Here is a 9,368-nt window from a genome sequence, read left to right on the forward strand (position 1 = left end):
TTTGCTCTCGAGTTCTGCTCAACACTTAGATGACCGATGACATCCTCAACAGAGAATTCACGTCTCAAGTACTTGAGAGAAGTAGCAAAGTTCCTCCATCCAGGAAGGAGTTTTGCAATAATGCAACCCGCGACAAACTTGTCCGGTAACTCACACTTTAGGAGCTCCAGCTCCATAGCGATGCATTGTATCTCATGGGCCCGGTCCAATACAGAACGGTTATCAACCATTTTGTAATCATGGAACTGCTCCATAGCATACAACTCGCATTTAGCTTCGAGCGCATCCCACAAATTCTTGGCAACGCGCATATGGAGATATGCGTCCACAAGCTTGTCTCCGATCACAGTAAGAACGGGTCCCACAAAGATGGTGGTTGCCTCCCTAAATGCATTCTCCTGTTCAGGAGCAATTGTTACCGTGTGAGACACACCACCAACCCAGAACACGTTCATTGTTGTGAGCCACAAGGTGGCCCTCGTCTGCCAATGCTTAAAATTCGTTCCAGTAAATTTTTCCGGTTTCAGAGTAGCGGCGAAGCCATGAGTCGAAAAATGCCTAAAATAAGGTTTTTGGATTGTTGGAAATATTAGCACTTTTCCGACTAATCTAATCCACAAGTAAACAGTAAGCATGGCAAATATGATATGCATCTCATACCGATACGTAAGCATCAGAGCACGTACAGTACATAGAACCGAAAAATCTATGAACAGGATATATACGGCCAGTACATGAACGAGCAAAAAGGGGATGAACGAGTCATACCCTCCGGTTGGTCAGGCCAACGTGGCGGCGGTAGCGGCAGCCTCGGCATCGGCCGAGGCCTTCTTCTTGGCGGCTTCATCGTCAGCCATGGAGTCGATGCAGGGAAGTAGTGGAAGCATAGGCGGACGGAGACGAGGACGGATCGGGAGCAGTCGCGTCGAGACGCTTCCAAAAACCTTATTGCCGTTCTCCCGGGCAGGATCTCGAACGACAGGGTACCGGAGGCACCTGCTCTCCTGACCAACCATGCACGCGGTCGTCGGGATGGCATCGCCGGAAGCAGCACAGTGAGAGGAACAGTAGATGACGGCTAGGGTTGTGCGAGAGGGAGTAAGTGAACTGAGTTAGGGTTTACTCCACTGGCCAGCGCCTTCTTATATATGTCGCCGGGTAAATGGGCCTGGGCTCAGGCCCACGACCGAGTCTTCGAACGGCCCACGGTCCAACGTCTTGGACAGTGGCACTTCCGTAAGCGACTCGTTAATTAATACGAGATTAATTAACCATTCTTGACCGGCAAAAAATAAGCTTCGGCTCATTCCCGCAACGCGCGTCGCGTCGCGTCATGGCGAGGCGGGCGGCGGAGGAGGAGGAGGAGCGCGCGTGTACCGCTCCTATTCCCAAGCTCCCAATAGCAAGTGATGGAGCAACCCTTATAAATAAAGAGGTATCACTCTTCTTTCTGTAGCAGTATGGTACTAAACTTCCCACACTTTCCACCACTTGCCGTGCACACACATGGACCTTAGAGATTAACTAGGGATTAATGTCTTATATGGGCCTAAGCCCATCTATAATCCATCATAGATAATATAAATATCTCCACTAATCTCCCTCACCTTCTACTTTTTGGTTTGCACTCCAACCCCTCGATGTCACCATCCAGCATTCTTATGAAGCTTTGCCGTTTCCGCCAAGCCGCATCAACCTGGATGCTCAAGGTAGTTACAACGCCAGGGTCCTCCGATTGTTGCATTTTATAATCGTGACTTCGTCAGCATTTTTCAAAAAACTGAAAGATTACTATTCCACTAAAAGCATCAAGTACAATATGACAAATTCACGCTATTTTGGAAAACAAAGTGCCCCTACCTTGTTTACAACAAGCTGCTTTGCGTCTCAAGGTGAGCTACAATGTTGAGTTTCCTAGGAAAGGAAACCCTTGCTCAAGATGACAAAGAGTTTAGCAACTGTTGAGTCCCTTGTGTCTCATTGTCGTGCAAACATTTAAGGTGCAACTAGCGTTTTGGCTAGGTTGTTGTGGAGTCCTAACAGCCGCCGAGGATCATTGTGTGCTAGGTTTGTCCATGTTCTCATGGTATTTGATGCTACATGTGAAGTTGCAATGTAGACAATAAACGATGGACAATGCATGCTCCGATCTCCTGAGGGTTAGTGCACTTAGCTATGACTATGCACTTATGTCCAGCAAGTCTTGCAGACAGGCAAGCCAGCCAGGAAGCTATTGATTCCGGATACCTCCTCTTCCTATTCGACCAACATGTAGCTTGCGTGTGAAACTTGTCTTTTCATTTTTCAACTTCCTCTATTTTTTCAGCTACACTTCTCACATAGTTAGATGAATTTGGTCGTGTTGTCTTGCTCCGTAGCATGAAGATAACATACTACTATTTATTATGGAGGCCACTGGCTAGACGACCACTCCCGCTTTGAGATCATGATGAAGAGATGTACTACATCATAACTCACGATTTATGTTAGTCACCAACCATTCATGGGTTGCCGGTAAGTTAGATACGACCTTGCATGGGTCCATCTTGTTAATGGTTGTGGATGACTGCACATGTATCATGTATCATGTATTTTGGGTCATGACACCTAGTAAAGGCCGTTTAGTTCCTAAGTCCTAACCTTGGTCAATAAGCTCTACTGACTATTTTATGGAATTTAATGTTGTTAGGATGTCCCACCGAGAAAGGAGTGGTATACTGGTTAGCTCAAGTATCTATTTTTTGTGTCTCGTTATATTTTGATCGATTGATGTACAGCGTTTAGGTATGACCTTTCCAAAATATAATTGTCATCTGGCCACTGCTCTCATTTTGGAAAACAGGAAAAAGAAACAGGATAGTTGCGGTATCATGAATAAAACACTCTGAACCAGTCATGCCCAGCCATGTCTAGGAAGGGGTTTTCTTCACTAAATCAGTATACTGTGAACTCAGAACTAATGTGGACTCTTCCATCTTTTGTTTTGCAAGTCTGTCTTATATCTAGCCTACATAGGTAAGCACAGAGTTAGCTTACTGCATTGGAGAGTATTTCGTGCAAACAATGCTACTTGGTTGCCAGTCTCACAAATGCCAAGTCGGCTAAGTAAAATGCTTGGTCATGATTCTTTTGCAAAAGAATGCAATGATCTGCCATCAATGGACATGTTCATCTGGATCATGATTCACCTGGATTCATAATGTAGTGCAGACAGTAACAGTTCATCTTGGACATGTTGCAGTCTTGCTGTATCACACTTGTATCAGAACCCTCCTGTGTTGTGTACCTTCAGCTCCATGCATGTCCTCTTCTTTTGGCACGTTCAACGAACACACTGCCTGAATATGAGATGAGAGACTGGAGCGAGCGTGGAGTTCACATGCATGAAAATGCTGTTTATCTTTAAGTTTGTTCTCTACCAGCTTGTTCTGGAAAATTACTCCTCCCGCAGAGAACACAGAACAGAACGGTGGCTCTGTTGCAGTATTGGTCTACTATCGTTACATGTTCACGGTGGTAGGAGCTCTGAAACTTTTGTGAGTGTTGAGTAACATGAGTGTATTAGGAAATATAGGTTAGACTAGGAAATATCCTGGCTTGCCTTGTACTTCAAATAGATCATGTATTCTTATATATATACTCACGAGGCTCAAGCAATACAACAAACTATTCCACCAATTCCCTCTCTCCCTTCTAACATGGTATCTATCGCAAGTCGATCCTAAACCCGGCGGTCTACCTTGCCGGCCTCGTCCTCGGCTGTGTCGGGACGGCTACGTTAGGCTCGTCGGCTGCCTCAACTTGGGTGCCGCTGCTCCGTTGGTCGCTCGGGCCTCGCTGCCCGGGCACTGGCACTGCTTTGGCAGCCCGGTGCTGGTGCTGACAAGCTCGTCCGCACGACGTCCCACGCCGTCCGTCGTTGCCGGCCTCATCTCGGACTCCGCCGCCACCCCGCCTCCATCGAGCGGCGTCCCCGACCTCGCACGCGATCGGCTTGATCACCGCTCGCCGCCGTGATCCGCCTCATCTACGCCGCGCGACCGACTTGGCCTGTCGGTTACGCGCGCCTCCGCATGTCCCGTGAAGATCGACCCGAGTACCGCGCGCCTCTCCGCCGATCGAGCATCGGGCTGCCGCTGCGTCGCCCCTTCGGGCCGCAGCGCCGCCGCCCCCGTGGTTCTCCTCGCGGCTGCATCGACTCGTGCGTCGCCGCTGCGTCGCCCCTTCGGCCGTAGTGCCGCAATACGCGGTCCCCGCCGCCGCCCCGAGGCCGTTCCCGCGGTTGCACCGACTCGCGAACCGCCGTTGCGTCGCCCCTTCGGGCCGCAACGTCGCGGCCCGCGGTCCCCGTCGTCGCCCTGACCCGCCTGCCGCCGCTGCGTCGCCCCTTCGGGCCGTAGCGCCGCGGCCCGCGGTCCACTCCGCCGTCACCACGCGTCGACGTCCCGTGGTATGCGCCGCGCCGTCTCCCTTGGCGCGGGAACGCCACCGTCCGCGCCGGTCTTCGTCACGCTGTCAGGGTTCTTCGCCTACTTCGAGCACCGCCGCCGCACTCCTAACCTAGCCGCCGTCAGGCCGCCGCTGCCGCTCTTCTTTGGCCGCCGCCGCCCGTCCACCCCCTTCGTCTTCGTCCTGCACCAGCTCGTCGCCAGCGTCGCCGTCATCTACCCCAGCCGCTTCATCTACTCCGACAACCGCAGGCGACATTGGCCCCGCGCCGATTGGCGCCGCAACCGTCGTCGAGTCCTTCTCTGCTGGCCTCTCCGACCTCTTCGACATGGCGTATAGCTCGTGCAGGTCCCAGTCTATGCATGCCCGGTGCTGGCAACACCGGTGCGTGCCTTCGTCCACGACGTGTCCCCGGGCCTGGCAAGCCTGGTGCGGCGCTTCGTCAATTGCGTCTTCATCCGTCTACGCATGCCCGGTGCTGGCAACACCGGTGCGTGCCTTCGTCCATGATGTGTCCCCGGGCTTGGCAAACCCGCCGTGACGCGTCGTCAACAACATTTTCTTCCCGGCGCACCCCTACTTCGACACCACTGCGCCCATGCTAACTCGGCGCCCCCTTGCGCCCGCGGCTCCACGGCGACTACCTCGACACCGGCCACCCCGACTCGACCACAACCACGGCATTCTTCGCACGGCTACCTCGACCACGGCTCCACCACCCATGCTTTCGGCTACATCGACAAACGGCACAAAGGGCTACCGCCTGCTTGAGCAACCTCACTGGTTTCCACTCCAGCCACGACTCCGCGATGCGTCGACCGTTACGACTGTGGGGGGTGTCCGTCGGCTTGCCTTCGGATTCTTCTCCAGTCTCACTGTCTGCGTCGCTACCGTTGTGACTGCGGGGGATGTTGAGTAACGTGATTGTATTAGGAAACATAGGTTAGACTAGGAAATATTCTGGCTTGCCTTGTACTCCAAATAAATCATGTATCTTACATTCTTAAGAAGTTGATCCCCACTACTATCAATTCTCTCAACATGCACACTATCCACATCATCTTCATGCCACCTCAGTGTGTTCACATTAGTCTAATTCTTTACATGCATGATGCCATGTCATCATGCCGTTACCAGCGTACACAACGTACCGAGCCACCGAGGACCAGCTCTCTCCTTTTCTGGTCGTTTTGTCTGCCACTGGCATATCGCTTCTTTATGTAGCCTTTTCATGGTGAATGAACCAAACAGTCATTTGTCTTTTGGTTTCTGTAACCGATGCGTCAAGTAATCAAGAGCCGATGGAGCCGATCTCTTCGTGTCAGTCATGCGTCGACCTACCAACCATTAACATCACGCCACTCCCATATTGCCGCATGCCGCGCGAGGTAAGGCATCCCCAGTAGGGCTGGCGCAGGGCCGCCAACGCCTCCTGCAGTTGCCACCGACGAACAACGACTGAGATTCTCTGCCGCCGGCCGTCGGGCGTGCAGCCCCTCTCCTCCCGTAGGTGGACCGGCCAGATCATGCCTCTCCAGTATCCCTGCATGTCGTGCAAGGTAAGCGGCCCCAAGCCAGGTCTGGAACAGGACTGCCGCGCCTCTCGTCACCGGCACCGATCAACAAGGACGGAGGTTCTCTTGCTTCGGCCTTCGTTGGGCGTGCAGCCTTCTCCCCCCATAGCCAGGCGTGCCGACCAGACCTGCCTCGGCTACCTTCATGTACGAGGACTCGAGGTCCCCGTCGGCGGCACTGCCTCTGACGCCATGCAGATTCGCCCACCTGCGTCACACAAGACCTGTCGGTCGCTAAACACGTCTGACTGTTGTTGGGCACCAAGTAGCTCCTTCCTATCCAAGGACACAGTCAGCGTATGATTCCCTGATGGTCGCATCAACGCCGTAGTGGTGCTACACCTGCTGAGTACTTCACAAGGATGATGAGCTCATCTGCTGAAGGATCTCCTACGATTGGCACTGTCATCATAAGGTACTGTCCTCTAGCCTCTGCTACCCATCCTTCCTGATTTCCTCTATTACTTTTGGATTGTGCTTAACATACCTGTTAATTTGATTTTACTCATGTGTGTGTTGTTAGTCAGTATGTCTAACCTTGTATTAGCCGACTGTAACACTATTATCGAGGAATAAAACCCTTTCTTTGCCCGCAAAAAAAAAAGATTGGAGTGGATACGTTGCTAGGTGTCCATATGTTGTTGCCCCATAGGTCTTCAATCTCATTAGTACTTCCGTGCCATTGATTTCTTTATTGTGCTCCGTGCATCCTTCAAGTCAGTGTGTCTGTTCTTTTTGTTCTAGATTCCTGCCTATTCTTTTGCTACACTTAAGTCCCTCTTTTAGCTTTTCACTGATCTTTGTTGTTCCATACTCTAAAAGGAGAACTTCTCGCACGCAGCAAAATTGTATTTCTCATGATGGTTGGGGATAATTACACATGGACAAATATGGCCGGATAATGTAACGGTTTCCACTTGCTTGCATAATGCAATTTTTTCATAATTATTGATCTTCAAGATCAGTCAAAATTTCAATATATACCATTATTATCTCAACCAACCGGTTTTAGCAGATTGCATATATTTGCCTCAATTCTAGAAAAGCAAGCTAAGCAAGTTTTCGTCGTGTTGTGTTCAAACTTTGTAATGTTTACTGGGACCATCTTATTACTAATTGATGCTAATTTCGGACAACTTTTAATTAGAGAATGTGATTTTTCAGATAAACATGTTAGGAATTTAGGCCAACAAATAAATATGGTGAATGTCCCATACAATTGTTTAGTACTATTTGTCATTACATTATTTTGTGATATGCGCATCTCTTCAATATGTATATTGGACCAAACGTCCCGTAGCGACGCGCGGAGGATTATCTAGTTCCTATATATATGCCCACGAGGCTCAAGCAATACAACAAACTATTCCACCAATTCCCTCTCTCCCTTCTAACAGTGAGTAGTTCCATCCTTGAGTGTTTAGAGCTTAGTGAGAGGCAGTGTTTCTTTATCAGTTAGGTATGTTGTTCAACTACTTACTGGGTCTTCTTATTTTGCTGAAACTGACAGATTTCAATTATAGGTTTGTGTTTTTTTTAAATAGTTATAGGTTTGTGTTTTTTTTGAAAATAATTATAGGTTTGTGTTAAGAGGCATGGCGGGGCCTTATGAATTTATCAATGTGTGGGCAAGGGATATTCTCCCTCCGTTCCTAAATATAAGTCGCTATGGAACACATAGGGATGTATATAGATTTTTTTTTTGAAAAGGAGGGATGTATATAGATGTATTTTAAAGTGTAGATTCACTCATTTTGCTCCATATGTAGTTTATAGTGGAATTTCTACGAAGACTTATATTTAGAGACGGAGGGAGTAGGTTGCATGCATGTGTCGAAATGGCTGGATACATGTACCGGAAAAACACACCTGGTTTGGTTTGGTGTATGATTGCTGGCCCTGAACATCAAGAAGACATACATGTATTGCACTGAAGCGTATGCTTGTGTTGATTATCATGTGTGTACCTGCGCTTGAGTTGAGGAATACTCGCTATGAGTTTTGCGGAGTGTTGTTTATTCATTTTAGCACAAAGAATTGCTAGCTGGTAGCCTTGGTTGGTGGCACATCTGATTGTAAAGTTGTTGACGTTTTATTTAGCTTCAGGCTCAATGAATGGAACTAATGCTAGGTTTTCTTGTCTAGAATTTTCGCACGAAATGCTAAGTCCGTGTGGGGTGCTTGGCTCTGCTTGAACTGACAAGTTATAGTAAAGCCTGCAGTGAGTTGAATCGGTTCTCTTTGCATGTTTAGAAGTTCAGTTCCAACCAAATGTTACCTAGTTGTATTGTAACCGGGCAGCACGAGATGCATTATATATATTTGGTCGTTCGCGTTGCCCAGAGAAACTTGGATCAGAACAGAACCCCCCAGCAATTGCTGAATTTTGTTTTCTTTCTTCAGAGAACAGCACTCAGCAGCCACTGCCTGAAGAAATTGCTGTCTGTTCTGTTCAACAGATGACTTAAGCAGTACAGGGCAAGGACAAAGATTTATAATTTCAAAGGATTGGCAGGAAACAGATGACTTAAGCAGTACAGGGCAAGGACAAAAATTTAATTTCAAAGGATTGGCAGGGGCCGCGCGAACGCGTACCCTCTCTATCACAAATTATGACAGTTCATTCTCCCACTTGAGAAGATGATGAGCCAATGCACACACCAAGTGCAATGCAGACCTTCTTGAACGCCCGTCGACCCCGTCCAGGTAAGTAAGGTGGAGGTAGCACCTCGCCCTCCTCTTATAGCCGGCTCTTCCTCTCGATGCTCCTCGGCTGGGCGAGGTGGGACTAAAAACCGAAGCACACCAGCAGCCGGGGAGAAGGGAGGCACGCGTTCTGGGAGGAGGCTCGCCTCAGCGGGCCTGAAGGAAGGACGAGAGAGATAGGCGTATGGGCCGTAGCAGCTTTTGTGCCATTCCTCAAAAGAAAAAGAAAAAAGAACAATGGCCAATTGGTTAGGTCATCTTGAAAATCTTTCTTTCATCCCTGTAAACATTGTGACGGTTTAATAAAAAGCTTCGCGAGTTTGTCTTAAAAAAAAATTCTTTTCTTCAGAAAAGAAACGGGATCCGCATCCACGCCGGGACCAAGCTGCGGATCCTCGTCGCCGATCTTCATCGGCGACGTGGTGCCGTCAGATTTCCACACCGCGGCGCAGGACAGGGAGTACTGCGTGTGAGAGAAAGGCCGCCTCCATGTCCCAGCGGGTGGTCGACTGTATCCTGTGCCGAGAGAGACGACTCCTCGTCAGATATTCCAAAAAGTTTCAGCCTTGTAGCCCGATCCATTACAGTTTCAGCAAGTAAAGCGCAACTAGCTTGCCTCTTAGTACATTATCACTGCCA

General features: G+C 49.3%; 1 pseudogene; it reads right to left on the reverse strand.

The window, feature by feature from the left end:
* Window positions 1-8,595: 8,595 nt before the first annotated feature.
* LOC120965500 (U1 spliceosomal RNA) lies at window positions 8,596-8,737 on the reverse strand (annotated as a pseudogene).
* Between the last annotated feature and the right edge of the window lie 631 nt (window positions 8,738-9,368).

Source organism: Aegilops tauschii, chromosome 5 (genome assembly GCF_002575655.3).
Source record: "Aegilops tauschii subsp. strangulata cultivar AL8/78 chromosome 5, Aet v6.0, whole genome shotgun sequence".
Classification (NCBI taxonomy): domain Eukaryota; kingdom Viridiplantae; phylum Streptophyta; class Magnoliopsida; order Poales; family Poaceae; genus Aegilops; species Aegilops tauschii.